General features: G+C 40.7%; 1 protein-coding gene across 6 annotated transcripts in view; it reads left to right on the forward strand.

The window, feature by feature from the left end:
• bsna (bassoon presynaptic cytomatrix protein a) overlaps nucleotides 1-13,703 on the forward strand; it is a 209,175-nt gene extending 195,472 nt beyond the window's left edge. For all 6 annotated transcript variants that reach the window (XM_034208897.1, XM_034208898.1, XM_034208902.1 and 3 more), the window contains one exon: nucleotides 7,788-13,703. The gene's annotated coding sequence lies outside the window, so the exon portion shown is untranslated. The remainder of the gene's footprint in view (nucleotides 1-7,787) is intronic.
• Nucleotides 13,704-14,228: the final 525 nt, after the last annotated feature.

Here is a 14,228-nt window from a genome sequence, read left to right on the forward strand (position 1 = left end):
TCTTGCTCCGAAACCAATTGTGTATTTCATTACAAAAAGCAGTTATACCATACTATGTTTAGGTACTAATGAATTATATCCTCAAAACAAACGCACACATAAATAACAAAGGAAAATACATAATTTAATTAATCCACAATATGATAACATTTTACAGATTAATTTAATAAACTTTTACAAAACATAGGTTGATGTTATATCGGGGGGAAACATACATATTTAAACATTTCAATTAGTCTCTGCATATTTAAGTAATGCTAGTTTATATAACAGATGAACAGATGTACAATATCCAGAAAGTATATGCAAAAAATATATATAATGTGTGCATTTCCAACATATCCTCTGAAAGAGAGTTAGTCGTTGAGTAGTGAGCCATTCGTTTTTTTTTCGTGGTGCGATGTCTGCTGAGAAGTCCTTGTATGCCTCGCTGACTTTGAGGACATCTGGGTCTGGCAGCTCCCCCCGCACGGCCTTGTAACGTGTACTCCTTTGAACATGTTTATATGATAATTAGGACTTTAAGAACAATTTTACACTCAGACAACAATCACAAAGTTGTAGCAGGCTACATACAATTACTTAGGACAATAGATATTAACTTACACCGTCAGCAACTGTAAACTGCTTTGGCTTAGTGGAAATGAACACCATGTCACTCACTCTACCTGGTTTCACACCCTATTAATTACACAAAATAATTGTCAAATTAATTGAAAAGGTCGTTGATGCAACATACTAAATCAGCTCTTGGCACAAAGGAAATACTCATTAAACCGTGGATTGGTAGTGAACACATACTGTACTTACCATGGTTCTTGGCTTGTGCCATCGCTGATCTGTTTCAGTGCAGCTGAGGACAGGGGGTACAGCAGCCAGGTTGAGTGTGGAGTAGTGTGCGGTCTGGAACAGCAGTGCAACATTGTGGTTGCAGAGTGCTGTTCCAGCTACACAGGAACACTTTGCCACTGCAATCTCCACAGGTGAGCAGTTCTTAAAACAAAATGTCAGTCATTTTACATTTAGGACACTGCTTCAATACAACAGACAAATTCCCCCTCCTCCCTTCTGTCAAGTGACTTTGTTAACCACTTTGAAAAAATGGTTGATGATATTCGCTCTTTTTCTGACTCACCTCTACTCACCGCTGGGTCACCAGACCCTCCTTTCACCCACACACTGACCTCCTTTTCCCCTCTCTCTCCAAGTGAGGTTCTTACCCTCATTACCTCTGCCCGCCCTACCACCTGTCCTCTATCCCTTCAAACCTCCTTCAGACTATCGCTCCTGATATTCTACCATTTCTCACCCATTTCATCAACACTTCTCTAACTTCTGGTCACTTTCCAAACAGTCTCAAGGAGGCAAGAGTAAACCCTCTCCTAAAGAAACCCACTCTCAACCCGTCAGATGTTATAAACTACAGGCCTGTCTCTCTCCTCCCGTTCCTGTCTAAAACACTTGAACGCGCTGTCTTTAAACAACTCTCCTGCTATCTCCATCAGAACAACCTTCTGGATCTGCATCAGTCTGGTTTCAAGGCAGGTCACTCCACAGAAACTGCTCTCATTGCTGTCACTGAGGAACTGCACACTGCTAAAGCAGCCTCCCTCTCCTCTGTCATCATCCTTTTGGACCTGTCTGCTGCATTCGACATGGTGAATCATCAGAGTCTCCTTCGCACTCTCCAAGCACTTTGAGTTTCAGGCTCTGCACTTTCCCTCCTCACCTCATACCTCAAAGACCGCACCTACAGGGTTACTTGGAGAGGGTCCGAGTCCGACCCTTGTCAATTAACTACAGGGGTCCCTCAGGGCTCTGTTCTTGGTCCCCTCCTCTTCTCCTTGTACACAAACTCGCTCGGATCAGTCATTAGCCCGCATGGTTTTTTATACCACTGCTACGCTGACGACACCCAATTAATTCTGTCCTTTCCCCGCTCAGAGACCCAGGTCGTCGCACGCATCTCTGCTTGTCTAGCTGACATCTCTCAGTGGATGTCTGATCATCACCTCAAGCTCAACCTTGACAAGACTGAACTGCTCTTCCTTCCGGGAAAAGATTGTCCCACTCTTGACCCAACAATCAACATTGGCACCTCTGTTGTTTCCCCGACTCAGACTGCAAGGAATCTGGGTGTGACCCTAGATAACAACCTGTCCTTCACTGCAAACATCGCTGCTACAACCCGCTGCTGCAGATACACGCTTTACAACATCAGGAGGATGCGTCCCCAGCTGACCCAGAAAGCGACGCAGGTTCTGGTCCAGGCTCTCGTCACCTCACGCCTAGACTACTGCAACTCCCTCCTGGCTGGTCTACCTGCATGTGCCATCCGACCTCTGCAGCTCATCCAGAATGCAGCTGCTCGCCTGGTCTTCAACCTTCCTAAATTCTCCCACACCACGCCGCTCCTCCGCTGCCTTCAGATAACTGCTAGAATCCACTTCAAGACAATGGTACTTGCGTACCATGCTGTGAATGGATCTGGCCCTTCCAGGACATGGTTAAACCGTACACCCCAGCACGTGCACTCCGCATCAACCAAACGGCTCGCTGCACCCTCGCTGCGAAGGGGACCCAAGTTCCCATCAGCAAAAACACGTGGGTTTGCTATCCTGGCTCCTAAATGGTGGAATGAGCTCCCCATTGACATCAGGACAGCAGATAGCTTACACACCTTCCGGCGCAGACTGAAAACTCATCTCTTTCGACTCCACTTCGAGCGATAGAACTATTAACAAAGCACTTATATACTAATAAAGGGCTGGCTTATCTAAAGCCAGTTGAGTAGCACTTGAAATGTTTTTGCTCTATGAGGCTTGATGTACTTATATGATTCTGTTTTCGTCAAGTTTGTATTTTGTTGGTCGAACGCACTTAATGTAAGTCGCTTTGGATAAAAGCGTCAGCTAAATGCAATGTAATGTAAAAATTAGAAAGCTGAGAGCAGGCTGATCAGTAGTAGTAGGTGTGGGAAAAGGCTAAACCATGTCAGGTTGTCAGTCACATCACATACACAGAAGTTCTGCTGTTTGGAATACTGTCATTTAAGGACATTCAAACAGATACCCTTGAATAGCCTGTCTCAGCTTTCTCAATGTATTATAACTACATAAAATAGTGTTAGTAGAACGTTGAACAGCTTAACATAGATGTAGGGTACAAAACCTGCACTTACCTAACACTGGCCAATACAAATAATTGGACCCTACATGGATTATACTAACCATTCAGTAAAGAGCAGCAGCCGTCACAACCAGTTTCTGGAGTTTCCATGAAAGCAGAGACGGTTTTCAACCTCTCATTAAGAATCTTTGATGAAAGCTAAGTTTAGGTTTAGCTAATGTATTTATCATTTTACACGAGAGGGTTACAAAACGAAAATAAGTCTGTAGCCCCTTCATGCTACACACACATAACTAGCTACCAGTTGATGTGAGCAAATGTATTGTCACTATGTAATCTGTTGCAACACGTCAGCTAGCTGGGCTTATTTGAATCCTAAATCACAAGTTACCTACTCTTGCCACATCAAAACATGAACCTGATTGAGGCTTTGAACCGATTAACACTTTTTATTTTCCTCCCTACTCTGAGATCGTGAGGCATGTCATGCTTTCTCATGGACCTGTAACAGCTAGCCCTGATGCTCACTCTCCATGAAGGTAGATCTTTGTTTGAAACTGTGGGGAATTGGATAGCATTCATGTTATCCAAAAAAACGTAATAGTACATCATTAAAACGCTTTACACTGTATCAAGACTGTCAATTTGTCAAAGTTAGCCAGTAATTACAGCTTTGTTTGTCACTTACCTTCATAATTGTCGACGTAGCTGGATATGTAGCTACATCTTGAACCCCTTTTCTCTTTTGCTCCTCGGGCTGAGGCTGCCGCTTGTACCAGCCGATGTACATCACTGATGTTAACCTTCGGTAGGTCTTGGAGACATCGAGTGTAAAATAGTGTCTATATCATATCTATACGCTATCTCTCTCGCTATCTATCGCTCTTCCCTCTACCGCTCTACTGTAGACCGGAAGTTTACAACCGCACACCCAGCCGCCGGAAGTTGATAGATGCCATCTTGTGCAACTAGCCCATAGCAGCAAGCCAAATAAAAGGAAACATGTTGTAGTTCCACCTCAAATGGATCATCTGCTGGGTCCATTTCTTGGTCGGTTCGTACTGTTACGGTGTGTGTAGGAAGCAGGACCCAAATGCAGATTAAAGTGACAAAAAACTCCTTTATTTCAAGGCTATACTATTAAATAAAGACTAACCAGAACACTCACCGAGGAACAAGCCATATCACAAGATTAACTGACAAAGACAGACAGAAAAACCAGAACTTAAATACACACAAGACTAATCATACAAACAAGACACAGGTGAGGAGGGAGGAGAAAACACAGGGACACCAGGTGAACACAATCGGGTAAATTAGACACACCAGGGAAACTGACAGGGAACCACAGACAGATCTAAACAAGACAAAACACAACGCAGACAGAAAACCAAAGACAGATCTAGACAAGACAAAACACAGACAGATCGTGACAGTAATGTCAGCTAATGGCTCTGCTACAGGGTATAGATGTATTTTATACGTGTAGAGGCAGTACAAATAGAAGAAGCAATAAATAAATCTAAGCTTCTTTATTTTATTGGACGTGCAGTCTTTTGCCTTTGGCGCAGTGTGTTTTGAAGCTTTTGATGCACCGCTGGGGAATGAGCAGGCATTGATGTAGCTGCTGTATTTCACAGTGTGCACAGTGTTGCATATGTGCCATAAAAGATAATGTACTGAGCCTGGACTGTGCGTGTTTTTGTGTGCTGTGCAGCCAAGCGCTGCTGACTAACTGCCTCATGTGAGTCTCTCTCCTCCCACACGGTCAAACATCACTGCTTCTCTCTTCTTTTGCTCTCGCTCTGTCACTTCTGTGCTGCCTGTCCCTGCTCTCCTCTGTTTGTCAATTTTTTTTTTCTCTGCATGTCTTCTGAAGATGTAAGGATCCCCCCTCCTTTTTATCTATCCTCCGCTTTTACCATTTTCTACTTTCACCACCCCACTCATGAGGAAAAATGTCTTCCTCTCTCGGTCTTCACCTTTATCATACACTTTATTGCAAAAAGTATCCAGACAGCATACATTACACACTCAAATGAGACCTAATTTTAAAACCATGGGTATAATATGTTGTAAGGATTGTCTCCACTTCTCGAGGAAGGCTTTGCACAAGATTTTGAAACATGGCTGCAGGGATTTGCTCCCTTTCAGACACATGAGTATTAGTGAGGTCGGCCAGTAATGTTGGCCTGACTCACTCTCATTCAGCCCTAAGGTGTTGGATGGGATTGAGGTCAGAGCTCAGTATAAGTCAACTTCTTTTACACAAACTGGGAAAAACACTACATCGTCAAAAACACACTTCTGTCTAGATCTAGAATATCGTTTTATCCTAATCCGTGACAAACATACCTAGATTAAAAGTATAATTAAACATATGTAAATGTACATACTGTGTGCTCCTGGCCATATCATGTTTTCCCCCTCCCTCCATCTTCTCTTCCAGTGAGTCAGCTTGCTGTCTGCTGTTTGCCAGCCGTTTGGGAGCCTGTTCACTAGAACAGATTCAACCTAATGCTGGGCAAATGTAAAAATACAGCATGTTTGGAGCAGTTGATCTGAGTCAGGCACAGTGGGAGAAAAACCAGAAAGCAGTGATTCAAGAATGATGCATACCTTTTTCATTTGGGAAACATACTAGAATAACAATGAGATCATAGAGGGGACAAAAGCAACCTGTAAATGTGAATATAAACTCCCAAAGTCTAATACCTTTTTTCGTCTAATACTATTTTAAGAATCCTTCCACATTTTAGTTACAAACATACAGTTCATCATACACAAATAACAACATAAGTCTTTGTGTGTCAATGTCCAAGCACATTATACTGGTTTTGTTAAGACCTTTGCTATGAACTACTTCATTCTGATTACTTCCTGCCTTGGCTGTCAATGCTGAACCTAAATGAAGAACTTTTGCATTTCAATGTAATTTGCAGGACACAGGGTTTATTACATGGTGGAGACACAGGAGGCCACGGGTGCTGCTAATTGCAGGGTACACAGGTGTTCTGCATGGGGCTAATTACTGCTGGGTCTATATATAACCTGAAGGGCTCACACTCTGTTTGCCCTGTGATCTGAAGCAGGGAGAAGGGCTCTGACCTAACAAGACTTTAAAAAAAGCATGTGCAGCTCCCTATTTGAAGAAATACTAAGGCAGAGATCTCTAAGAAGTATTAGTATGCACAATGAAAGGCCTCAGAGCTGTGAAGCTAATTAAAAAAGCCAGGACTTTACTTCCCTGTACTCTCAGGTAGCATGATAACATGTGCCTTTCCCATTATGTAGACAGTTGGTGATATGTTCTTAAAGTGACCTGGACCTGTGTGGCTACTGCTCATTACAGTTTGTACATCCTGGAAATACTCATTTAAAAAAAAGGAATTGGGGTTGACTCAAATGAGTTAAATATTTGGATTAATCCTGGCATTTTCACACTATTTTCTTGACGAGAAGAACTCTTTACCTTAGCTTCTGCTTCCACTCATTATCACTCTTTGCAGCTAGGAGTAGGAAGATCTCAAGGCAACAATCTTGATTCTCATAATAAACCAAATCAAAGGCCAGAATTCATGTAGCAAGGATGCAATGGTTGATAAAACTAATACACCACATGAATGTTACCCTGCTTAAACTCAATGCTGCTTCGAATACGATCATTAACAGATGAATGCAGATACAAGGCATAATCATTCCCGTTATTATTCTAAATGTTTGGTGTACTGTACATCAGCAGTGCATTTATTTGGCTCATCCACCATCTAGTGGCCAATGTGACTGTTACAGCATTACAGCTCTACACAGCAATCCCCTTTAATTGAGTAGAAAGGCTGACCGTGTGTCTTTCAAGAGTCCCAAATTAAATGCATTGATCTCATATGACCTTGAAGCAGCTTTAAAGCGGACATGTTGACTTTGTCACTTTGGATAAAAGCATCGGCTAAATACAAGGAAGGTTTATTCTAATGAGCTTACATGTGACATAGGAAGGGGAGCAGAATCTGAATGGCTTGTTGAACCTAAAAACAGAATTGCAAAGTTGTCTACAATTTGTTTGTGGGTTGGTGGGTATTCCAGATACCAAAACATACATATGTGCACAGAAGATATCCATGACATGTCCCCTTTAAAACTCAAGAAACCTCTGTAGATGAAGATCACAGCACTGAATCAGATCATTGCTTCAACTAAACCACCTGCATATGCCATTGATTGAATCTTGTTAATGCATTGGTCGCTCTATGGGCACAGATACGGGTTATTTTGCTCTCGAGTCAGGCTTCATGTGCCACTGAATGAACAACTTTCATAGGAATGAAATGAGTTCTCTTTATACATCCATGGTGCACCCAGACATTCTTCATTTATTCAACTGCTGTGTGACCTTTCACAATGTTTGCTTCTATAAATTGTTGACCCTCCAAATTGGAAGGACAACTGTTGTTATGTGCTACACAATGTTTGCTATGCTATTTATATATGAGAATATTGTAGTCTTATATTGTAAATAAGGTGAATATTAATTATAGGACACACATTCAGTGGAGAGACGAATATGAATATGCACATATCGAATTTGTATCCATGAATATTATAATAACCATGCAGGGTTAGTTTTCAATAGACTAAATTACCTTTGTGTTTCTTTACAGATCATGCCAACCCAACATCCATGCTTTATCCAGCGTTTCCCAGCCAAATAATTAGTCTCCATCAAACTACCGCGGAGCCCTCCAAACCACCTGTAGCAGTTTCTCCGCCATTCATTGAAAATAACTGGCAGCCAAAAGTCAAAATGTGTTTATGCGGCTATTCCTCCATGCCAGTAGAGGTAGCTAAACACCAGCGGAGATCTACACAGTTGTTGGAAGACGAGTAAAACCAATGGTAGCCATGCACCACCTAAGTCCTCCGTTTGGATCTAACCTGCAGTTGCAATGGAATAACAAGATGGTCGCCAATACGCTGACGACGCCACTGTTTATACGAGAGCTCCTTGATCCTGCTTACAGGAAACGGTTGCTTTCCAACAGGCATGGTGGCATGCTAGGATCCTTGGTTTCACAGTCCTGTGCTCAAACTAGGAACAAACCCACCTCTCTCCTCTTTTCTATCTCTTCTCAAAGTAAAAAAAGAGCGGGGAAAATGTGAATAAAACTTGCTGCAGGTTTTTCTGGTACTACAGACCTCTTGTCACTTAAAGGAAATGTCACGTTGAATGAAAAAGACAAAGCTAACGACGTAGCCGACCCACAGTCCATGTTTTTCGGTTTGCGTTTCTTTCCACGGTTTGTTTCTATCTACATTCCAGATTGGAACTGTTTAGACCTTTTGCTCCCCCTCTTCCTCACTTCTCTGCGTTTTTCTTGAATGCTGATTCTTCTTCATTTCCAATCCCCGCCCAATGATCCTCAACTTGCCATGTCTTTAAAGAAGTGTATAGTGGATACAAAAAAATAAATAGGAATTTGGAATGCATGGAACTTTATATCCAAGACCTTACACTGTTCATCATTACTTAACTGAGGCCATAAGTACACTTGGAAACACTTAGCTAGACGACGTTAACGATTAAGAGATTTCCGGAGCAACACACAGGAATTGGGCCACGGGAATAAGAGGAGCCTTGTTTTAGTTTTTTTTAAGACAAAAATATGGATTGGTTTTTGGAGTGAAACTGTATGTCGTCGGGTTGTTTTTCAGCCATTACAAAGCCATTGAGACAACATTCACCTGCAGTGCTTGTGGTGATGGGGTTTCTCCAACTGCTCCACAACATTTGGCTCTCAGATGTTCCTCATGTTGCTGTTGGTGGTTATCATATCCTGTGTTTCAATTACTTTCTTTATTGCTGGTTTTTATGTTGCAGGTAACCAATATTGCCTTAATCATTCTTAAATATTTTATTTTGAAGTGACATATTTTTTATTCCACCGTGTAAACACATATGTTCATCACACCTCTTTTTTATGTAGTGAAATCTGCTGGAACACTGGACACAGTGAGATTAATTTATATTTTTTAACTTTGTTTTTGATAATCGTTATTGATATTATTTATTTTATTTATGTTTTGTACTGAATTCATCCTGTCGATTTTACTGACTTATTTATTATCAATACCTATAAAAGCAATAGAGTAAGAGGTAAGGAAGTGAAGAGCACAATCGTGTGTCATTTAAAAAGTTGGTGGAGTAGAAACGTGTTGCCTCCGTCTGTCTTACACACCACTCATGTAACGCTTAAACGTACCACCACCAACGTACTCTGACAATGTTCTACTGCTGTACTCTTCATCAGAGAGCAGGAGCTCACCTATAAACACACGTTTGATACCCCCAGATCTCCTCCAACGACCAACAGTGAGACATCACGTCTTCACTCACAGGAAGTGTGATGCGCTGCTTGTGTTGGCCAGCTGGAGTCGATGTGAAGCACTGCAGGGCAGCAGAGAGGCACTGAAACGCAGACCAGACACACATTGCGGCAGAACTGGACTTTTTCACCTGCGGGGGTTCAATGTGATTTCTCTGAAAATCCAACATGGACGTTCTTTAGGAGCACCGCCACGCTCCTTTTACACATCGGTGTGTATCAGCATGTGTCTTCACTCACTGCACACGTGAAAGCACACGGTGTCAAAAGAACGAAGAAGAAACAAAAAAAAGCACTCACGTGACTGAGGAACCAAATATAACACACTTGGTTGTGTCACAAAGTCACTCGCCTTTTTTTAACTTTTCATTTTCTATCATGGTGGTGTCCAAGACCAAACCCCCTAAAACCTCTCTCTCAGACTGTCATGGAAAAACTTCTCAGGTCAGTGTTCTCCCTGCTGTCGCTCCTGCAGTGCATTGTGGGATCTTCGGTTTCGGTACTCAAAAAACTGTCGGGCCAAACATTGCGAGGCCTTCAGCAAAACCAACAAAACCCAACCAACTTCTGCTGTATATTGTCTGTGTGAACGCTCGCTGGGAACCTTCGCATGCCGCCCGGCGCAGAAAACCTCAAGATCACCTCTATATTGTTCTGTTCCTAATGTTTGTATGTATGTGTGTGGGGGTCTGTATGCGTGTATTTAAAGGCCATCATCCAATGTGGAAAAAAGAAAAGAAAAAACACGAGTTCAACCACGACAAATATGGTGGGCAGAAGAGGCGACCTCTCATCTCCAGTCCTTCTATGCAATGACTCATATTTGGTCAAAACACGAGGAAGAAAAGCGAAGTGAAAATACACACCAATGGGAAAAGTCATTGTTTATCACACTTGAGTTATTCTAATAATATCCATTTGGTTTGGCATTCCTCATAAATCTAAATAAGGAGGTTCTGTGAATGTGTGTATACTATATCTCACCGGTAGGTTAGGAAATTATAAGAGGGGTCTTTTCTTTACTCGTGGTAATCCTCTCCCTAACTGGGGTCTCTTTGTGAAGATGTGTTCATGGTAGCTGGGAAATGGCAATGATAGGCAAGAAAGGAGTGTTGCTGTTAAGATGATTTGAGGTCTAGCAGTTCTTTATTTGCAATACAAATACAATTCAAAAAATTCAAACAACAAATAGGTCAATGTCATTTTCAATGAGAATTTGAAATAATAATAGACCTAAAGTTAATAATAAAAAGTCCACATAAGATGCTTAACAATAAAAAAGAGTCTGTTTGCTGTTCTAAACACCAATATTAAAGAAGAAAGAAAAAAATATAATAAGAATATATTTTTTGAATGGGCATTTACCATAAGCAATGACAAATCCCAGGTTTCATGAACGTTGCAAACAAGGCCAATTTGCTTTTTTTGGCGCAGGGTACACAGAAAAGTTGTCCAGAGATTTATAAATACAAAAAGGAAAGACTATAAATATATAAATAAGGATCTCAATACATTCCCTAATATAGGTTTCAACTGCTCAGGGGTGAAGAAGAAGAAATGCTCCTCTTTTTCTTATTTTATTTATTTAGCAGGACCCAACATGTCATGTTATTGTCTACATGTGTGCACTCGTTGTTTGCAGAGAAATAACTATTTAAAGAATATTTAAGATACTCAAAAGCCGTACAAATACAAATATATACACATGATAGATAAGATGACACTATATTATATTAGACACAAAATACTGAACTTTTCAAGGCATTCCTGAATTAAATGAACTGATGAGAGTGTTGGTGTTTGAAGATGAACTGCCACGACACACTTAGAATTTATAAGCTAAATACACTGGAACGGAAATTACTGAAAAGATAACAGATTTAAGAAGAGGTGGTTTATGAAGTATAACACATTGTTTATCTCCCAACTCCTACACTTTCTTTTAAGTCACTGTGTAAAACAAACCAGTATATATTTTTTTTGTGAGACATTTATGAGAGGATTTATCTATGTCAGAATGTATTTTATCATACTGAGAGGGGATAGAAAGCTGATGAAAGACAGGAGCGATGAAGAAGAGAGGTTTATAATATCAATAATAATAATACATGGTATTTATATTGCACTTTTCCTGGTGCTCAAAGATGCTTGGGTCGTTAAGACGTTTAGGTATTGAAATATATAGACACAACAATTTTATTTTATAACAATATATGAGATTAGAGGCTATTGAAAAACGCTAGAATGCTAGGTCATCATTCAGATACAAAGCTGCCGTACACTGCAACAAGATCAGTGACTTCACCCTGGAAGCTTTAAAGGAGTATCAAACTAGAGCAAATCATATGAGAGAGAAAGTTTCAAGTTATCCCGATTATTACCAACCTTCTCTATTTTATGTCGTATGTTTTTGGAGGTTTGTAAAAAGTTAAATAAAACGTTCTTCAATCACTTTTGCCTCAGGAAAGCACTAACAAAATGCAGCATCCTAACTGAGATATAGATAAATATAGCGTTGTTTATGCAGGTGCAATAAATTGGACAATTTACGACACAAATAGACCTTCTTAAGGCTGGGGTCTGTGTCAAATGTGTGAAAAATGTCACTTTTGTTGCTCCTGTGTGAAGAAAGCCACCGAAGGTGACGTCAATATGCATAGCAGCAAGGGCTTTATACTACAATACTGGTTACTGAAGAAAGCCATCCTGTTACTGCCCTAGTCGTGGTCTCTGTCTATACTCTGCATGGGGTCTGTTTATATCCTGGAGCGCAAGATCAGACCACAGCAAAGCAAAAATCACTGAGCCACAGACGGCTTTTTCAGAAGTGTTGGAAGCACAAATGTAGTCCATAATAGAAGATAGAACCAGAATTGAATTGAGATCGGGTCAGGAATAGCTTCTTTAAGGAATATAGTTCAAACTGATTCCATGGGTCATTTGGATCAGATCTATGTTTAAAAATGTAAATCTAAGAAGTCTTTACTCATTTTCTAATCCGACATCAAGACTCTCCGCAATAAGGACAAACCGAATGTGGTGCTGAAATTACTTTTAGCACCACAAAGAGTTAAAACAGTCCACGGTATTCAAATGCAGCTTCGAGTGCTTTTGGGAAACTGGACTGTGTGTTCTCAACCAAAAAGGTAGCAAACAATGCTTGTACAGTATGTAGTGTAGGAATGGAGAAAGATTTAAAAACACATCAAAATATATATATATAAATCTATAAAAGAGTAAATGTTTCATAGGTGAGAGGTTGTGATAAAGACAGAAATAAACAGTCCATCATTCACAGAGCAGTTATTCATGTTCCACCTGTAATGAAGCATCTAAGTAAAGTGCATGAACTGGACACCCCCCACCCCTCGACCTTTTTAAACCCCTGACCTTTGACCTTCACCTCACGGGCTGCCATCTTTTTCCAGTGTAAATACCAGAAGAGAACTAAATGTAAATGCCATGAGGGATGTGTTCTGTGCGACACACTAACATACTACAACACACACACACACACACACACACACACAGGCAGGAGAGAAGCCTTTGCACACCACACAGCGACACAAGCTGGAGCGTATGCAAGCCTCCCTGCCCAAACTGTGTGTGCATAAAAACCACACACACTACATGAAACACAAGAGTTGTAGATTTGGAGTATACATGACGAGAATCGCATTGTGTACGTTAGTGCTCGTGCGGACTCATTAAACAAGTTGTATTCGGAAATGAAAAAAAAATGAAAAAATATATTGGTCTGTGTAGAGTTTCTATACCTGTTGTGTTTGTAAAATGAGATGACATCGAAAACATAAAAAAAAGGGGGGGTAAATATCTGGCTTCCATGTAATTTTTCAGGGTGGACAGATTTTTTGGGTGGAGATGAAGAGGGTTGGATGGTGAAAAAATAACCCAACAAAATGAATGAAAAAAAAGAGGGTGAAAATAAACTACAGAAAAAAGGTTGAGAGCCTACAAATGATTACAAAGTGTTCCATTCACTGTTGTAAGTGCAATGAGCTAACTTCCTGTTCCCCATTGTAAAACCTTGTGTATGTTTCCGTGTATTCCTCCTGTAAATGGGTGTAGTAGACCTGGTGCATCATGCCATGTAATGTGATGAATGACAAATTATGACCTTACAATACATTTCAATCAGGAAAATAAATAAAAGGCAAATACATAAAAAGAAAACCGTGCTGTGTACCCTCTTTATTTTTTATTTTTAAAGTGCACCCTGATTTTAAAGGGGCCCTCTTTTGCTTTTTGGAGTTTCCATTTCCTGTAGTGTGTGATATGTTTCTGTGCATGTAAATGGTCTGCAAAGGCTAAAATCCCAGAGCTCCTCCCCCTCCCTGCCTGAGATGTATCCATTGGTCTCCTTTGTTTACTTCTGTAACAGTGACATCACTAAGTAACACTCGCGCTCCTATTGGCTACACATTGTACGAGATAGGCCGAGGGGCGGAACATTTCTCAGTGGTTGACAAATCACAACAGAGCCGGCCAGCTAACCAATCAGAGCAGACTGGGCTCTGGTTTCAGACAGAGGGTGAAAAGAGGTGCTGCAGCACAGGCAGTATGAGACAAATAAAGAGCTTTTTCAACATTAAAGCATGGAGACATGTCACTGTAGAGGCAAACAATTAAAATATGAAAACTGGAATTTAGCATAATAGGGCCCCTTTAAGATGAATTCTAAATATCATTCAATTATTA

Source organism: Gymnodraco acuticeps, unplaced genomic scaffold (assembly GCF_902827175.1).
Source record: "Gymnodraco acuticeps unplaced genomic scaffold, fGymAcu1.1, whole genome shotgun sequence".
NCBI classification, from domain to species: Eukaryota; Metazoa; Chordata; class Actinopteri; order Perciformes; family Bathydraconidae; genus Gymnodraco; species Gymnodraco acuticeps.